This window comes from Phyllobates terribilis, unplaced genomic scaffold, assembly GCF_046119375.1.
Source record: "Phyllobates terribilis strain yellow unplaced genomic scaffold, ASM4611937v1 Scaffold_2__4_contigs__length_985480577, whole genome shotgun sequence".
In the NCBI taxonomy this organism is placed as follows: domain Eukaryota; kingdom Metazoa; phylum Chordata; class Amphibia; order Anura; family Dendrobatidae; genus Phyllobates; species Phyllobates terribilis.
The window spans coordinates 260580647-260601155 of NW_027362762.1; the positions used below are offsets into that span (position 1 = coordinate 260580647).

The 20509-nt window shown below is 45.0% G+C and overlaps 1 long non-coding RNA gene across 2 annotated transcripts in view; it reads right to left on the reverse strand.

Annotated features, from left to right (window-relative positions):
- LOC141251470 (uncharacterized) overlaps nucleotides 1-19971 on the reverse strand; it is a 57032-nt gene extending 37061 nt beyond the window's left edge. For both annotated transcript variants that reach the window (XR_012313195.1, XR_012313196.1), the window contains exons 1-2: nucleotides 19899-19971; nucleotides 10722-11024 (exon numbers count right to left, since the gene is read on the reverse strand). This is a non-coding gene — a long non-coding RNA (uncharacterized lncRNA). The remainder of the gene's footprint in view (nucleotides 1-10721; nucleotides 11025-19898) is intronic.
- Nucleotides 19972-20509: the final 538 nt, after the last annotated feature.

Here is a 20509-nt window from a genome sequence, read left to right on the forward strand (position 1 = left end):
AAAAACTCTGACCACTGTGCTGAGTGCTCTGCAGCTGCAGATGGATCCCGAGGAAGGAGGGAAAATCCTGTTAGCCGATAGCCCTAAGGATGTCCCCTGGATGCGAAGGAGGAGGAGGACAACACCACCCTCTATGAGGATCAGTGACCAGCTCCGTCCATACAAGGACCCTGCTACCGCTGCCGCAAGACCGGACACACTGCCCAGAATTGTCCTTTCAACGAGAAAACCGTGGGGCCGAGGGCTGACACCCAGGAGTAAACTCCCCAGGCTCATCAGACTGGTACAACAGGTTCGTCGGAGGAAGACCTTTCCTGTCCATTGTCCTGGACGGCATCCCGATGCACGCTCTGCTGGACACAGGATCTCAGGTAACCATAATGCCTGACGTCCTCTGCAAGAGGTTCTGGTGAATGGACGACCTACGTCCGCCATCTCCAAATCTTTCTGTTTATGCCTCAAATGGACTCCCCCTTAACCTAATCGGGGTTAAGAATGTGACAGTAAAAGTGGGGAGAGTGGAGCTGAAGGACCAGGGGCTAATTGTAGTAGAGACTAATCCAGATGATACCAATCCGTATATGGTACTAGGCACTAACATTGTTGGTAACTGTTTGGGAGAAGTTGTGTTCTTGCTCCAACAGATAGCTGACACTGCCAGAGCAGGAGAGAGCAGGGTGCTGCAGAAGGAGATCCAAGTCCTGATGTACCAACAGCAAGTAAGGTTAACAGAAGGTGAAATCGGTAATGTGCGGGTGACAGACCCCATACCCATTGTGGTTCCCCCAATGAGTGAAATGCTTATCTGGTGTAGAGCCGCTATAGGTCTTAGAGGACAGAGCTACCAGGCGGTAGTAGAACCCCTTTGCTCCGAGCACAGACCCATGCTCTTAACCGCCAGAGGAGTGGTAGATGTATGCAATGGGAGGGTGCCCGTCCATCTTCTCAACTGTGGGGAAGATGAGGTCAGATTGCCACGTTATGCCACTGTTGCCAAATTACATGCTGTAAATAACAACTGCATTCACAAGGCGGAGTCCTTAACTTCACCAGACGAAGTGGAGGATAATGACACTGCAACCCAGGTGGAGGATTGGTGTCAACAGCTCCATGTTGGGACAGACACCACTCCTGCCCATCAGAAACAGGGTGTACGCCGGGTGGTTCAAGAATATGCGCAGGTGTTCAGTAAACATCCACTTGACTTTGGGAGGATTAAGGGGGTTCAACATCATATCCCCACAGGCGATCATCCTCCAATCAAAGAACGTTACAGGCATATACCACTAGCTCACTACCAGAAGGCAAAGGAGATGTTGCATGACATGAGAAGGGCAGGAGTAATAAGGGATAGTTGTAGTCCCTGGGCAGCTCCCCTAGTGCTAGTTAGGAAAAAGGACGGGAGCATGAGAATGTGTGTAGATTACCGACAAGTAAATCGCATTACACATAAAGATGCATACCCTTTACCATGCATAGAGGAGTCCCTAGCTGCCTTAAAGTCTGCAAATTACTTTTCCACCCTTGACCTCACTAGTGGGTACTGGCAAGTAGCTGTGGCTGAAGAGGATCGGGAGAAGACGGCCTTCACTACCCCGATGGGACTCTGCGAGTTCAACAGTATGCCGTTTGGACTCTGCAATGCCTCCGGAACGTTCCAGAGATTGATGGAGTGCTGCCTGGGACACCGCAACTTCGAGACTGTGTTACTTTACCTGGACGATGTAATAGTGTACTCCAAGACGTACGAGGACCACTTGAAGCACCTGGCAGAGGTATTTGAGTCACTGTCCCGGTACGGGATGAAGCTGAAGCCCTCAAAGTGCCACCTGCTCAAGAGAAAGGTACAGTACCTGGGGAAGATTGTCAGTCCAGAAGGGGTAGCACCAGACCCGGAGAAGGTCACTGCCATCCAGAAGTGGCCAGAGCCGAAGAACCTCAAGGAGGTGCGTCAGTTTCTGGGACTAGTAGGATACTACAGGAGGTTCGTAAAAGATTACACCAAGAAAGCAGCTCCTCTGCAAGACCTCCTGGTAGGGCAGTCCCCCAAAGGCAGAAATCCCCCATTCCACTGGGGTAAGGAGCAAGCCGAGTCGTTTCAGGAGATCCTGACAGGCGATGAGATCCTAGCCTACCCTGACTACAGCCAACCGTCCCTGCTGTATACTGATGCCAGTAACGAAGGACTGGGAGCTGTCTTAAGTCAGAAGCAGAATGGCCAAGAGAAAGTGATCGCATACGCAAGCAGGAAGCTCCGTCTGACTGAGAGGAACCCAGAGAACTATAGCAGCTTTAAGTTGGAGTTCCTGGCCTTGGTCTGGGCCATCACTTAAAGGTTCAAGCACTACCTAGCCTCCAGTAAGTTCACTGCCTTCACTGATAACAACCCCTTGACCCATCTTGAGACAGCCAAGTTGGGAGCACTGGAACATCGATGGATGGCTCGGCTGTCAAACTATCAATTCACAATTAAATACCGGACGGGAAGCAAGAACGCCAATGCCGATGCCCTGTCCAGGATGCCTCACCAGTCAGACACAGAAGAAGAAGTGGATGACCTGGAAGAGTTTGAGCTACCTGCCTTTCACCGAAATGGGATGATCCATGAGCAACGAGCCTCCAGGAGGCAGCGTGGAATGTCGTTAAACTCCCTGCCTCACCACAGCTGGAAGGAGACCCAGGACAGTGACCCGGTTGTCAGCCGCATCAAGGAGCTCTGCAAGCAAAGCAGCTGTGGAACGAGAGAAGCTGGCTGTTTATCTACCGTGAGAAGCTGTGCCGTAGGTACGTCAATCCAAAGACCCATGAGATGATATGGCAGATAGTGGTCCCCAAGACAGACATCCAAATGGTGTTGGAGGCCTACCACGATCAGGCGGGGCACTTTGGCTGGAAAAAGCTAGAGTCCCTGCTGAAGTGTCGATTCTACTGGGTAGGAATGCGCAGCTCCATTGAGCGGTGGTGCCGAGACTGTGGACCCTGTAGCCTCAGAAGAAAAGACTACAGCAGCCAGAAGGCACCCCTGCAACCCATCAAGACGACTCGACCCCTGGAGATCGTGGCCCTGGACCATGTCAAGCTGTCACCCAGCAGGTCAGGATACTCTTATGCTCTGACCAAGGTGGATCACTACTCACGTTTCCTGGTGGTCGCCCCTGTCAAAGACCTGACGGCAGAGACAGCAGCAAAGACGTTCCAAGCATATTTCTGTAGACCCCATGGTTATCCTGAGCAGGTTCTGACGCACCAAGGCCCGGCCTTTGAGGCTGAGTTGTTCAAGGAGTTCTGCCATCTCTACGGGTGTAAGAAGATAAGAACTACACCGTACCACCCACAAACCAATGGTCTCTGTGAGAAGATGAATAACATCATCATCGACCTGCTAAAGACCATACCACTTGAGGAGAGAAATCAGTGGCCAGACCTACTACCTGACCTAGTAGATCTGTATAATCATATACCAGTAAGTTCCACCAATTGCACTCCGGCATATCTCATGCGGGCAAGGCCAGGAAAGCTGCCCATGGATCTGGAGCTTGGTGTTGTTGAACCTGAAGCTGATATGACCACTGAGGACTGGGACATGACCAGACAGGAGCAGTACAGAAGTGTACAGGCCTGTGTCGAGGACAGTCTCACTCGGGTGAGAGATAAGCAGGAGGCGCACTACAACAAAAACGCGCCCGCAGAACCCTTCACACCTGGTGAAGTAGTATTGAAAAGGAAAAGACGAAATCACAAACTTGATGACCAGTGGGAGAGAGAACCCTACACTGTGTTACAGTCAAGATTTGATAATAAGAAGATCTGCATAATCAGTCGAGATGGAGGAAGGACGTCGGCAACAGTGTCCAGGGACCATCTAAAGTTGTGTCCAGATCTACTGAAACCCCAAGAAGGAGTGCCTCTCACTGTACCGGAGGAACCTGAAGAAACAGTAATACATACTGATTTAGGAGACTTCCCGGCAGATTGGCCTCAAATAGGAGGAGCAGTAATCATTCCAGTACTCCAATTCTGCGAACAGCCAGAAGACCCTCCACAGCAAGTTGAACCTGTAAGTGCTGCAGAAGAGCCTAGTGCTAGAGAAGAGCCAGCTCAAGAAGTATCCCCGGACGAAGGATCCCCGGTAGGAGCAGAGCAAGAGGGCCCAGCCAATGGTGAACTTGCCAGTCCCAGAGAGAGATTAAGGCAGTTTTACAACTTAGTCACACGTAGAACTGGTAGGGTAACTGACAATACAGACTCTGTTACCACACAGACCACCACACTACGCAGATCTACACGTACAACGAGAGGTAAACCCCCTGTCAGATACACTGAGTAAGATAGTTACCCCTGGGGTATTGGGTATGATTGTACTGAATTATTGTGTATTTTCATGCATATGTATCTGATTTTGTAGTTTGCTCTATTACAGAACAGTTAAGTGATATGGACACTTTGCCTATTTACTTCCTTGTTTATCTAAGAACTCCGTGGCTGAGGACTGTGTACAGCCCAAAAACTGCTTTTTGCATATGATTGCACTCCCTGGAGTGCCCTTCTAGGTGACCTCAGAAGAATAACCTGTCTTGAGTGGCTCTCCTGGAGGTCCAGCTCGGGATCTTCATGCCCTGCAGCCACCCCAGGGCCTACGTTGAGGGTTTGGGACAGGTCCCTCAAACCACCAAAGTGCTCTACCCTGTGAGATGGACATCCTGCCTGGGAACCTCACCATAAGAGACTTGAATTCCGAGGACACTTTGTATTTGTTTATATTGTTAAGCAATGTTTAAGCTTGGTGCCTCCCATAAAGGGAAGATTGTTCATGTTTCTTATTGTTGTTTTAAAATGTACTTCAGCCTGGGAGTGCTGAGCTTTGCTAGGGGGGAATGTGACGCCCAGCTGCGCTTGGTATCACAGATCCTAGAAGAGTGCATTGATGGATACCTCCACAAGAGGCCCCCATAAACATTCACACATCTCCACCTTCCACCTCAGACTACAAGAGGGCGCCCGTTAGGGATATAAATAGGGAAGGTGGAGCTAGGTAGTTCAGTTTAGTTTCAGTTTGCAGTCTAGTCAGAACAGAGTTCCTGCTCACAGCCAGAAAGGGACAGAGTTCTCAGTTCGGTTCCTGCAGAAGTTTGTCTGCAGAGGTAAGCCCAGTCTAGACTCAGTTGTAGCTCAGAATAGTGAGCTCAAGGTGTGCCGGCGCCATAAGATCGGTTAAGCGCCGCAAGCTGCCGTTAGTGTGAGTAGCCTAGTGAGGGCCCGAGCGTGGCCGAAGGCGAGTGGAAAGTGAGTAGCAGTGGGGGCAGAGGAGCTTACCCAGCTCACCCCGAAACATATACCGGACACCAGGTCCGAGCTTGCTGGGATCTCTACGACCCAGTAAGGCATAACCGGAATCCCTGGAGAACTACAAGTCCCAGGTTCACCAGAGAGCTGATACGTAACAGAGCCAGGAGACACATAGGCCCCGTAAGCTGGGAGCGTGCACTCCAAGAGAAGGCCCTACCACAACGTCAGACGGTGCAGGACAGAGATAAAGTTAGGCCTAGTTTCAGGCAGGTCAGAAACTTACTAGGCAGAGGCAATAAACAGGAGGCCCTACACCTGCTCATTGGGGAGGATCCTTATATGCACCTTCACCCTACAGTGCTCCGGGATGTGCCTGATTTTCCATCAGTAAAAGGTGCTGAAGTGACTACCGTGTCCATCCCCGTGCTTGCTCTGACCCGGCTGGGTCTCGCCTGTCTTGCATCCCCCTCTCCGTACACTGCACTGTGGGGAGCTATACCATCGAGCTGCCTTATCATCGGCCTCAGTGGACTGCGCAGCGCTGGTGATTCTCACCAGAAGCCACAGGTGCCGTCACAAACTTTTATAAACTTAACAAACAAACCCCTTTTTAAAGCTGACCCCAGGGTACGGGCCCGGGAGCCGACCACTGCGACATCCCCAAGGCCAGGCAAAGGCCCGGGTACTGAGTCATCCCCATCCCCTGGGCTAGTCAGGAGGACCTCCGGCAATTGGCCGGGGACTCCTTAGGCCAGGAAGCTGCGCACACAGGCAGCAGCAGGAAGAGGAGCATTGGAGAACACCGGGTGGGGAGCGCGGCGGAGAGAGGGACGGCGTCTCAACCTGGCAGGGGGCAGAGACGCCGATGCTACAGACAGACTGGCGGACTGGACTGTAGACAGACTGTCGGGCTGAAGAGAAGTCAGGCTAGCGGACTGAGCAGAAGATCAGATTGGTGAACAGGACTGACTTGCAGAGGACCTGGGGGCTGAAGCAAAGTAAGAATCACTAAGCAACAACCTTGCACGGGCACCTCCATATTGGAGGAGGTGCCTCTTATAGGGAAAGCCCTCCGGTGATTGGCCGGGGACTTTTTAGGATGGCGCACGTGGCCCCTTTAATAGGGAGGGAGCGCGTGCGCCATAAGCACAGAGCCAGGGAAGCTGCGTTCACCAGCAGCAGCTGCAGGGAGGCCAGAAGACGCTGGAGCAGGACCGCGGTGGTAAGGGGGACAGCGTCTCTGCCTGGCAGGGGGCAGAGACGCCGATGCTACAAAACTATTGTAGGTCCTGCCCCACCTGCCAGATAATCGCGCCCACCTTCCACTTCCGTAGTCCCTTAGTTCCATCCACTACCTGTCATAGAGCTTCCCTTTCAGAGGATTGCTATGGACCTTGTGGGTCCCTTAGTTAAATTGGCCTGGGGCCACCAATACATCCTGGTGGTCATGGACTATGCGACCCGGTACCCCGAAGCGGTACCCCTAAGGAACTCGTCCAGTAAAAGTATAGCCCGAGAGCTAGTTCATATTTTTGCTCGGACAGGTCTGCCAAAAGAGCTTTTGACAGACCAAGGAACCACCTTCAGGAGCAAGGTGATGAAGTAGCTATGCAGAGTCCTTCAGATTGCCCAGATTCGGTCCTCAGTTTATCATCCACAGATGGATGGCTTAGTGGAAGGCTTCAATAAGACCTTAAAGGCGATTCTCAGGAAGGTCGTTGAAAAGGATGGGAGAGACTGGGACTACCTGCTCCCATTTCTGCTTTTCTCTGTCAGAGAAGTTCCTCAAGCCTCCACTGGCTACTCTCCACTTGAGCTCTGATATGGACGGCATCCAAGAGGTCTCCTAGACATCGCCAAGGAAACCTGGGAGGCCGAGGTCACGCCCCACCGGAGCATCATCGAACATGTCGCCCAGTTACAGGAGAGAATGGCGAAGGTGATGCCCATCGTGAAGGAACATCTCCTCCAGGTGCAGGAAGCCCAGGCGAGGGAGTATAACCGGTCGGCAAGGCTGAGACAGTTCCAACCTGGGGATCGTGTCCTGGTTCTTATTCCCACCATTGAAAGTAAGTTTCTGGCCAAGTGGCAAGGCCCATATGAGGTGGTGGAGAAGCTCGGTGAAGTGAACTACAGAGCCCACCAGCCTGGCCGAAGAAAGCCACACCAGGTGTACCATGTAAACCTGCTCAAGCCGTGGTGAGTTCGGGAACCCGTGGGAACTGCTTGCCTGGGAGCCACTCCCGAAGGCCAGGTGGAAGATATCACGATAGCGGAGACCCTTTTGCCAGCCCAGAAGCAACAGTGTCGAGACCCCAGCAGAATCGGGACCTGTTCTCAGAGTTGCAGAGGCATACCCAGGTGGTAAAACATGGTGTGCTAACAGAGCCGCATATAAGGGTGAACCTGAAGCCATACAGGATTCCTGGAGGTGATCTCGGCTGAGGTGAAGAGGATTTTAGACCTCGGTGTGATAGAGGAGTCGAAGAGTGAATGGTCGAGCCCCATCGTCCTCGTGCCAAAACCCAATGGAGAGTGGAGGTTTTGTAACGATTACCGCCGGCTGAATGAGGTGTCAAAGTGTGACGCGTACCCGATGCACCGCATCGATGAACTCATTGAGAGGCTTGGACCGGCGAGGTACATCACCACTCTGGACCTGATGAAGGGTTACTGGCAGATCCCCATGTCCCAGATGGCCAAGGAGAAGACGGCTTTCTCAACACCTGATAGGTGCTTCCAATACACCCGGATGCCGTTCAGACTACAGGGGGCCTCAGCCACCTTCCAGAGGGCTATGGATCGGATCCTAGCCCCACATAAGAAGTATGCCACAGCCTACCTTGACGACATTGTAGTCTTTAGCCCAGACTGGGAAAGTCATCTAAACTACAGGCCGTTCTGGATGCTGTAAGGAAGGCGGGATTTACAATAAATCCAAAAAAATGCACGGTTGGAAAAGAGGAGGCCAAGTACTTGGGCTATGTCGTCGGGAGAGGCGAAATAAAGCCGCAAGTTAATAAAGTGGAGGCAATCCAGACCTGGCCGATACTGCTCTCCAAGAAGCAAGTTAGAGCATTCCTGGGAATGGTAGGATATTACCAGCGGTTTATCCCAAATTTTGCCATGATGGCCGCGCCACTGACGGATCTCCTAAAAGGCATGAGATCAACCATAGTGAAGTGGACGGAGGAAACAGAGACTGCGACCCGCTCACACATATATGGACTGTACTATAGTTTATCTTTTTTTTTTTGTTGTTTATCCAAGTAAGGCTGTATTTATTTTGCTGGAGTGCAGAGCTTTATGCTGTTAATAAAGCCTGCAAAGAAAACCCGGGTTCCTGAGTCTACTTCCGGAAGTGGCCGAGCGAGTCGTCCTACCACAAAGGATTAAGCTGGAAAGCTGGAATGACTCTACTGGGTCAATTTTACTATGAAAATTTGGAGTTTTGGTTTTAATGAGTTCTAATATATTGTAGTAAATATAGATGATGGGGAAAAAATGAAAATTGAAGCATAAGGCATTATTCTTTCTGGTAAAATGACAGACAAAAAGAAGGAACTTAATGTTGCTGTCTATCAAGAGATGGATATATCAGTCTGTTATTTCCTGGTTTTCTGTTCTGTGAAATCATTTTGCCATTGTCTTGAGTTCTGTACAAGTGACAGGCCTTTCTTCTAATGTTAGGAGACTCCCACATTTCAATAAATGTCAAAGTAATGTTTGAGGACCCTTCCCCAATTTCAATGAATGTCAATTTTGAGCAGGGCCGCCATCAAGGCATTACTGCCCTTACTGGCATATGGGGCCTGGTGAGGCCCCCGTTTTTCTGCTCACCTGGCCCCAGCGGCAGGATTCTGCCGGTTCAATAACTGTGAACGTGCGTCCTTGGATACACGTTCAGTTTAAATCTATTACCGTGCGGGAAGCTTCCCGCATGGCAATAATTAGCAGCCACCAGCCAATCCAGGCCGGCAGCTGACATCAGCGCGCACATCGCTGGCATATGACGTCACTGTCATGCGCCAGCAACCGTGCTTCGGGTGGTGGGACAGCCCTGCGCTGCTGGAGTGCCGGAAGGTAGAATCATAGAATCATAGAATGGTAGAGTTGGAGAGGACCTCCTGGGTCATCTGGTCCAACCCCCTGCTCAAAAAGCAGGATTCACTAAATCATCTCAGACAGATATCTGTCCAGCCTCTGTTTGAAGACGTCCATTGAAGGGGAACTCACCACCTCTCGTGGCAGCCTGTTCCACTCATTGATCACCCTAACTGTCAAAAAGTTTTTTCTAATATCTAATCTGTGTCTCCTCCCATTCAGTTTCATCCCATTGCTTCTAGTCTTTCCTTGTGCAAATGAGAATAAAGATGATCCTTCTACAATGTGACAGCCCTTGAGATATTTGTAGACAGCTATTAAGTCTCCTCTCAGTCTTCTTTTTTGCAAGCTAAACATTCCCAAATCCTGTAACCGTTCCGCATAGGACATGGTTTGCAGACTGGTCACCATTCTGGTTGCTCTTCTCTGAACTTGCTCCAGTTTGTCGATGTCTTTTTTAAAATGTGGTGCCCAAAACTGGATGCAGTATTCCAGATGAGGTTTGAGCAAAGAGGAGTAAAGTCCGATACTGACTTCACGTGATCTAGACTGTATGCTTCTTTTAATACATCCCAGAATTGTATTTGCCCTTTTTGCTGCTGCATCACACTGTTGACTCATGTTCAGTCTATGATCTATTAGTATATATAGGTCTTTTTCACATGTACTGTTGCTTAGCTCTATTCCTCCCATTTTGAATATGATTTTTTTATTTTTATTGCCCAGATATAGTACTTTGCAGTTTTCCCTGTTAAAAACCATTCTGTTAGTTACTGCCCACTGCTCCAGTTTATTTAGGTCTTTTTGAATCCCCTCTCTCTCTCTTCTCTAGTATTAGCTATCCCTCCTAGCTTTGTGCCATCAGCAAATTTAATCAGTTTACCCTCAATTCCTTCATCTAAATCATTGATAAAGATGTTGAACAATACAGGTCCCAGGACAGAGCTCTGTGGTACCCCACTTAAGACATTCATCCAACTGGATGTGAAGCCATTTACGACAACTCTTTGAGTCCGATCACTAAGCCAGTTATGAATCCACCTAACAGTTGCCTTGTCCATTCCATACTTGGTAATTTTTTCAATAAGGATGGTGTGAGATACTTTGTCAAATGCTTTGCTGAAGTCAAGATATACTATATCTACAGCATTTCCCTGATCCACCCAGTCAGTGATTCTGTCATAGAAAGAAATTACGTTAGTCTGACATGACTTGTTAGTTACAAACCCATGCTGACTCTGGTTAATCACTTCATTCTTATCCAGGTACTTACATACATGTTGTTTAATAATTTGTTCAAAGATCTTTTCTGGTATAGAAGTCAGACTCACCAGCCTATAGTTCCCTGGGTCCACCTTCTTCTCCTTTTTGAAGATTGGAACAACATTTGGTCTTCTCCAGTCTTCTGGGACTTCTCCTGTTCTCCAAGAATTTTCAAAGATTATGGAGAGTGGTTCTAAAATTTCTTCTACGATCGCCTTCAGTACTCTGGGGTGTAATTCATCTGGACCTGGAGACTTGAACTCATTTATGCTAGCTAAATATTCCCTCACAATCTCTCTGTTTACAGATAACTTGGATTCTTCTATTCCTTTAATAGGACAGTGAAGATCAGTTGATGTTACATTTTCTTTCTGAGAGAAAACAGATGCAAAATAGGAATTAAAAAGTTTGGCCTTCTCAACATCCTTTCCTACCGTTTCACCATTTTTATCCTGTAAAAATCCTATAGCATCTTTGATTTTTCTTTTACTTTTGACATACCCCCAAAATCCTTTTTTTATTGCTTTTGACATCTCTTGCAAGCCTTAATTCATTGTCAGCTTTAGCTAACCTGATACGTGCCCTACAGGATCTGCAGAATGCATTATAATCTTCTTTAGATATGCCTCCATTTTTCCATTTGATAAACATTTCTTTCTTTCTTTTTAGCATGTGTTTAAGTTCTGTGTTCATCCATCCTGGTTTCCTTAAATGCTTCCCATTCTTCCTACTTTTCGGGATTGTTAACGATTGTGCTTTGAGAATCTCATTTTTAAAAATTTCCCATCCTTCCTGGACATTTTTGTCCTTAAGGACATCCAGCCATTGGATCCCTCCTATTCTCTTTCTGAGTCGCTTAAAATCTGCCTTTCTGAAATCTAACCTTGAAGTTTGAGTCTTCACATGTCTTCCTCCTCTAGTTATCCAAAATTCTATAATGGCATGATCGTAAGAAGAAACTTTTTCTTTTTGTAAAGCCGTACTATGGAGACACTATGGAGGCAGGATGGGAGACACTATGAGGGCAGGCTGGAGACACTAAGGGGGCAGAATTGAGACACTATGGGGGAAGAATAGAGAAACTATGGGGGCAGGCTGGAGCGCTATGGGGGCAGGCTGGAGCCACTATGGGGGCAGGCTGGAGACACTATGGGGCCAGGCTTGAGACACTATGGTGGCAGGCTGGAGACAAATGGAGACATGAGGCAGGCTGGAGACAAATGCAGACATGTGGGCAGAATGGAGACATTGGGGACAGGATGGAGACAATGGGGGAAGAATGGAGACAAATGGAGACATTGGGGGCAGCATGGAGACATTGACGGCAGAACGGGGGAGGATGGAGACATTGGGGGCAGGATGGGGCCATTGGGGGCAGGATGGAGACAATGGGGGCAGGATGGAAACATGGGGGCAGGATGGAGACGGTTGTGGTAGGATGGAGACAATGGGGCAGGATGGAGACAATGGGGGGCAGGTTGGAGACAGTGGGGCAGGATAGAGACAATGGGGGCAGGATAGAGATAATGGGGTCAGGATGGAGACATTAGGGACAGGATGTGGGACATTATTACTGTCGGGCTAATTAAAGGATATTAATACTGCTGTAATTTATTTTATTTTTGAGGATACTGTTTTCAGTGGCGGGTGTTCTGTTACTGTGCAGGGTAGCACTATGTCGCTCTTTTTATTCATATGGTGTAGTGTAGAAATTGGGGAAAAATTGGGGAATGTGCTCTGGAAGAGGTGCTCTAGATAACTGTGTTATTTTATGCAGAGACAAGTCGTGGCTGGAAGAAGTGATGGCGGTCTGTGCTGGATAAACAAGAAAAGTGAATATCTGTACACTGACACTATGCACTGTATACTATGTACAGCACTCCTGTGTATAATGACACTTAAGGTAATATTAGTATTGTGTTTTTTATTAATGATCAGTATTGTAGTATTTGGTCACTATGCGATGGTAATATGTGATCTGCTCACGATGTGGCAGTATTTGTCCCTTGTATGGGGTATTATTCGGTCACTATGTGGTGGTAATGTGTGGTCTGGTCATGGTGTGGTGGTATTTGTCCCTTGTATGTGGTATTATTCGGTCACTGTGTGGTGGTAATATGTGATCTAGTCATGATGTGGCAGCATTTGTCCTTTTTATGAGGTATTATTTGGTCACTATGTGGTGGTAATATGTGGTCTGATCATGGTGTGACAGTATTTGTCCCTTGTATGTGGTATTATTCAGTCACTAAGTGGTGGTAATATGTGCTATTATTTGTCATTTTAAAAAATGTATGTAACACATTCCCATAAATAAAAAAATACCTGAAAAGAGTATTGAGTATTATAAGAAATGTTTAATAGGTTAGAGTAGAGTAGGGCTTGGCCAGAAGAGTCTACCTTGTCCTTGTGGTGGATTAAAAATCTTTTGGCCAAAACAAAAGCTGCTGGCTATGTATGTTATGTGGTGTGAGAGTATGGAACTGTTAATGTGTGATTGGTGAGGACATGGTGCAGAAAGTAGAGTTTTTCCAAGAGTGGGCAGTGGGACTGTGCAAGGTTCGAGGTATGGAGGCATAGCTGGGGTGGAGCCTGGGCGGAGTCTCAAGGGGGCCCGAAAATTTTGCCAGTGTGGGGCCCCAAAATTCCTGATGGCAACCTTAGCGTTGAGTGGCACGCTGGTTGGGAAATATTGGTGTAGTGCAATAGAAATGTAATTCTAAGTATTGGGTGAATGATAAGAATATTTATTTTGAAGACCTGAGAATCATTATTTGCCCCACCTCCAATGTGACCACTTACTATGGCAGAAATGCAGTATTGTCACAGTAGATGTCACTCTAGTGCAAGGATACCCAACCTGTGGTTCAGGAGCCACATTTGGCTCTCAGGCCCAAGATGTGTGGCTCGCAACTGTCTGCCACCTCGGTGGTGCATTAGCACCAGGTCTAGCAACCAGCTATGAAGAGGTGTCATTATGGTGACTCTTATGAGTAGCTTCACAAAGAAGAGCAAATCGGTATGTGCATATACTGGCAGCGGGGACAAAGGAGAGAAATAAATATTGTAAGCTGGAGTTAGGTTGATTCTGTTAGTGAGAGGTGCTAGAAGCCGGAAGCAATAGTGTGCTGAGAATGCCTGACACAGGAATACTAAATGGGGTAAAGTGAGAACCCTTTGATATTAGTACACTGCCTGTAAGGGAGGGGGACACAAGGTCTCAGTGTGCATTCTGTAAGGAATCCTCACACCGATAATGATTAATTCTGAGGAGGATGGAGGATGGAGGATGGTTGGCCTGCATGTGACTCTCAAGGTAAGAAAGGTTGAGGGCCACTAAAGTAGAGTATCTACATAGTGTGTGGTCAAAAAAGTCAGCAAAATGTCTCAAATAATATTCTCTTGGACTTTCACGATATCCTTATGGGAAAGATTTGCTAGCTGGCCTAGATCCAAAGACCTACAGAAATTATTTTTTTCTTTAGCTTATTGTGCTGCTACAATGCTGTTCTCGGCTATATGGTTTGATTTCTTTTACCGTTACAAAAGAAAGTCCATATTATGTCAGTTTACTGTAATTCTTTCCTTTATGCCATGCTCTCTTGATACAAAGAGCCGCATTAACAATAGTCAGCAATAGCCTCCTTGTTTACTTTGATCTGTAAGTTAATCCATCGTAGATGGCCAGTAGTGATGTCATCCCACCAAACACATAAAACATTTCTCAGCATTGTTCCCACAGTAGGAACATTCACTCACTATAGTTACAAAGGACGGCAATTTATTTCATTACTAATACGCTCAATAAAGAGGGAATTGTTTTCTCATCTTCCCTAATAATAATGGAAATACAACCGTTACACAGTGAAGTGGTTGATCTTCACCTGGTTTCAGGAATTCCTTCCTTGAAATTACTTCTTAATAAGTTTGTGAAGGTTAAGTGGTTTCCATTCATTAAGTGATGTGGTTACAAATATTTACAATACTGACGATAGCAGCTTCAACTACAAAGGTACCTGTCTTTCAAAGAATATTTATGCTGGATGTAATACAAGCTGTAGAGTCACACCGTGCAGAGGCAGCGGTTGTTAGGATGCATTTAGTTGCATCATTATACTAAGGCTAGTATAGCATCTTATGTATTTTAATTTTCGCTTCATTAACTAGATGTAAATCTGTGGAAGAGAAATTATGTGTTTATTATTTCTTTAAATGTTGTAACTATTTCATTTCTATTTTTAAACACTTCCCTGGGGACGGCCATATTGAAGACACACCCTTCTTGTACTGTTGGTACAGACAGTACAGCAGAGGATGTGTTTTGATTTATGACATCTGCAATAAATGGAAGTTAATGGGGTTTTTAGCAACACACATTAACAGGAGCGAACAAAGACAAAAGAGGGCCTGTGTGCAAGAATAATATTTGGTCCTTTTGCAGTCCAATAGCTCATCATAATGCACAATTCCACCAACTTTAGAGGTGGACGTGGACAATCTAACCTCTTGAGCCCCTGATGAACCATCCTTAGGATAGGTCATTATTACCAGATCACTGGGGGGTCCATCATGGGACCGCTCCCCCAATCAGCTGTTATTAATTCCATTGATGGTCAGATGTAAAGACTGAATATGTAGCTGCAGATCTGATTCTACTTATAAAGCTGCAAGAAGGTCCTGGCTCAGGTTTTCTGCTGATGTTAATGCACCACTCGAGGTTTTTTTTTATTTTACCACTGGAGTGGTCCCTCTGATCTAAGTTCCCTGCACATAGTCCCATACTTACCAGCCATCGTCTTCTTCTGCTATTGGTGCCTCCCTGGTTGGTTTCCAGCAGTTTGTGACAATGTTTGCTGGGCGATCCGGAAGTCACAACTCAATGTAAGTATATGAGAGCCAGAACGAGGTTCTCATAGACTTAAAATGAAAGATTGTGACCTTTACCTCTGACTTAGGGTCAGTCAGAAGTTGTGGTCACAAGTTGGTGTGGCGGGACCGGATCAGCGCGAGGAACAGCTGAATACGGCGACCAGTAAATATAATATTAGGATCAGAGACCCTTTGTTAGTGGCACCCCTCCAGCGATTAAATAATAAAAAAAAATGATGGAGTGATGCTCTAAGGTCAGAGAAGATTTGGAACTTTTATGTTCTATTAGCAACCCTGCTCTGTAACTTTACATAAATGCCATTACATGGCTGAGTTACTGTGGCTGCTAAATGCTATTATTTTTTATTAATACAACTAAACTAAACCTAGTTTATTAAGTAAGAAATTTCATAAAGTGACTTGTTACAAAGGTGGCATCTTTTTACGGTATCCCAATACTTTTTTTTAATACAGTGTATTAGGTTTGTATGTGGCTACTCTCATAAAACATAAATTAACATATTTCCTTTAAAAACTACTACTTGTCTTCAAAGTTTTCCAGTGCTTGGTGCAACAACTCTTATAAAGTATCATGTTTTTACAGTTATCTTAATGGATAAAAGTCCTACATGCAGAGACATGCAAATGAGCACCAGAAGATATTTTCTGTCTAGTCTCTACCAGTTTAATAAGAAACCCTCTAGGTATGAAGTAAGAACTCAACTACTTTTACCATTACTCAGGGCAATGGAATTTTAATTAAAGATTTATTCTAGATCCCTCTATTCTATATAACTATGGAGAGATTTTAAAAAGGAAATTGTACAAACACACATTACATAAAGACATGTACAGTGACAGTTATGCATGTAGAAACTACTGGGAATTACTATCTACCCATAGTAAAAAGACATCTGTCACTGGATCACTTGACTGGCTTTTATGTCCCTCAACTTCCCTATTACCAATCTGATCAATTCAAGCAATAAAGTCACTTGCACATGAACTTATTCGATCTTTGTTGGGATTGTTAGACAAAGCCTAAAGATCTGTCAGAACTGGGTAGAGATCATTGACAATTATTCAATGTCTATAAGCCTTAGAAGTAAGTCTTGAGTTTGTTACTTAAGGCTGATACTAAATTTCCTGGGCTATTCAAAATGTACCCACTTGAACATATACATGTATTGTTGCTTGGTAGGGAATTTAAAGTTGCAGATGCCTGTAGAGTGTGTGTATAACCACATTGTGCTAGTATGTATAAAATATGATTATACACTGTGTGCACAATTATTGGGCAAGTGAGTATTTTCACCATATAATCGTATATAGGCCGATTTTCCAATTCCAAGCAGTATAAGTCTGAATGCTTATTGGATGAAACAGATCAGATGATGTGTATTTGCGCAATGGGGAGGATGTAGCCTAAGGATATCAACACTCTTTGTCAACGTGTGCACAATTATTAGACACCTTGTTTTCCTCAGGGAAAATGGGCCAAAGAAAAATAGATTTAACTGACTTTGAAAAAAAAATGGTTAAAAGTTTTACAGAGGGATAAAGCACTCTTAAAATTGCTAAGATATTGGGGCATGGTCACAGAATCATCAAAAGTTTTGTTGCAAATAGTTAACGGAGTCACAAAAAAATGCCAAAGATTTGAGAAGAATCAAACGTGAGGAAACAAAGAACCCATTATCTTCCATTGCTGTCATATTGCAGAATTACAACCTCCCTGGAGTGACCAGAAGTACAAGGTGTTCAGTCAAGAAATATCTGAAGACAGATTTTTTTTCAAAGGTTTTATGGACTGTTGATATTAAAGTGACTCTTGACGAACCAGATGGATGGGCCGTTGACTGGATCAGTAATGGGCACAGACCTCAATTTCAACTCAGATGGCAGTAAGGTGCCATAAACATGATGTATTGGACTTTTCCAGGTTGAAGATGGGCTCAAAATCAACTCCCAAACCTACTGACAGGAAAAAGTCGGTATCTTTCAAGAAGACCATGATTTTTATGCAGGACAATACTCCATGGCATGCACTGAAGTACTCTACTGCTTGGCTGCCAGTAAAGACCTTACAGATGAAAGAATAATGATGTGGCCCCTTCCTCACCTGACCTAAACACTATTGAGAACTTGTGGGCCCTTCTTAAATGGGAGATTTACAGTGAAGGAAAACAGTCCACCTCTCTGAACAGTGTCTGGGAGTCTGTGGTTGGTGTTGCCCAAAAAGTTGGTTGTGCAGAGATTAAGAAACTGACAGACTAAAGGATGGAAGGCTTATAATTGTTATTGAAAAGAAGGGCGGCTATATTGGTCACTAATATTTTTTTGAAATTACAGAAATGTATTTTTTGTACATTTTGAGTTGTTTGGTTACTATTCTCACACCATAGTGACCACCAATACATTTTTTGCTGACCTGAGATGTAAGTGAACAGCATCCCCTGACAGGTGAAAATGCAGCAGTTATCAGCTGTACATGAGGATTAGATACGCTGCTCTGTGGGCTGTATCACACATGATGGGACTAGATGTGCGTCTCTGCAGGCTGTATCACACATGATGGGATTAGATACATCAGCTCCTGTTCAATCATTGAGCCTATGCATCTGGGAGCACAGCAGGCGCCATGACATCACTACATTGCACCAGCAGTGACTCAGTACAAGGTGCAGACTGGAGCTACAGGAAAACTGGGTTAGGGGAGTAGTTTATTTTTTTTTTTACATAATTATGCTGGGAAAGAGGGTTGGTACGTATAATACTATATAAGGGGGCTGTGCTTGGACATCATTCTGAATAGGTGGCTGTGTTGGGGTATAGTACTGTGTAAGGGGGCTATGTGGGAGCATAATACTGTGAAAGGGAGCTGTGTAAGGGATATCTTTTCAAATGGGGACAGTGTGTGGACATCTTTCTGCAAGGGGGCTGTGTGGGAACATAATACTGTATATAGGGGCTGTGTGTGGACATGATTCTGAGTGGGGGGTTGTGTGGGGACATGATACTATGTAAGGGGACTGTGAAGGGACATCATTCTGAGTGGAGGTCTGTTTGGAGACATCATACTGTATAAGAGGGCTGCGTGGAAACAAAATACTGTGCAAGGGGGCTATGTGGGTACTTAATTCTTTGTAACGGGGCTGTGTGGAGACATAATACCGAGAAAAGGAACTGTGTGGGGATATCATACTGAGTAGTGAAGCTTTGTGGATATTTCATACTGTTTAGAGGGGCTGTGTGGTGACATCCTACTGTGTGGGAACATCATACTGTGTGTGGAAACTGTGGGGCATCATATTGTATTGGGAGCTGTTGATTAAAATACAATGGCTGATTAACGAGAGCTTTATCATTTACAGCTTTATATACACTTTATAAAAAGCAGTAAGTTATATGGTTTTGATTAGGTGCTACAGGTAAGAATACATGTTACAATAAGCCCTATAGTAACGTATTAGCAGTAACAAGAAGTCAACAGTCTTAATTTAGCTCAATATTAAGTGATATAAATTATTATAAAGTAATAATAATAAGCCGATTTAAATTCAGTCAATTGGTTTGGCCCTCCACAACAGTCACAGTATCTCATATGGCCCCTTGGAAAAATTAATTCCCAACTCTGCTCTGGAGTAATTAGACCAAGATAAATGTTTTTGGAACTGATGTCTTCAAAATTGTATGGCATCACAAAGGTGAAGAGTACAAAGAAAAATTCATGGTGCCTACAGTGATGCACAGTGCTTGCAGTGTCCTTATGTGGGGCTGCATGAGTTCTGCTGGTGTCGGAGAGCTTTGTTTCATTGTTGGTATCACAAATTCACATATGTACTCCTCTATATTGAAAAATAAGATGATGCCATCAATCCGTGCACTTGGTAAACGTGCACTTTTCCAACATGACAATAATCCAAAAGATTGATTGTTCTCAATGGGAGAAACAAAATAATAATCTTGCAGTAAAGATAACTTTTAATGGTTAACAAAAATAAAAGAAGTGATGTTAGAAAGCAAGCTTTCGAGACTACTTAGGTCTCTTCATCAAGCATGGTATAACAAAGTATCTGAAGAAACACAAATATATACACAAAAAGAGCAAAGACAAGACATAATAAATGGACATTTAAAAAAACAAACAAACTGAACTCAGAGAGTTAATCACCACACGATTACAGACAAAACAAAACATCAACCTGTTGCTAAACATTTCTTTCCCAGGACACTGCATAAACAATATGAAAGTTGTTATATTAAAAGGCACCTTCAAATCACAAAAACATGAAAGGGTCTGTGAACAAAAATTTATAGGGTCTTTGATACCCTCCATACACGACAAAAATCTGTCACGAGGATTTATAACTTACTATGAAATCTGAGGAATCTGCTCCAGAGACAGAGAGGGCATCAGGTCTCTGATCTTATATGGATATTGAGACAATAAAACTTTCACAACACTTATCTAAGCTAATGAAGGATTCACTCTCTGAGCTTGATTGTTTTTTTAAACGTCCATTTATTACGTCATGGCTCTGCTTTTTTGTGTATGTATTTGTGTTTCTTCAGATATTTTGTTATACCATACCTGATGATGAGACCTAAGTAGTCTTGAAAGCTTGCTTTGTAACAGTACTTATTTTATTTTTGTCAAACATTAAAAGGTATCATAACTACAAGTTTTATATTTTTTTTCTTTCTTCTACTGAAAGCAATCAATCTTTTTTCAACTAGCTAACACAGTATCAAAACCTTTTTTTATTTTAGCAATCCAAAACACACATCTAAGGCCACTGTTGCATTTTGGAAGCAGACCAGGGTGAAAGTGATTCAGTGGCTAAGTATGTTTCTGATCTGAACCCAATTGAACATCTATGGGGAATTCTGAAGAGACAAGTTGAGCATCACTATCCATTCAGCATCCAGGCTCTAAAAGAGGTCGTTCTTGAAGAACAGAAAAAGATAGATATTGCAATATGTT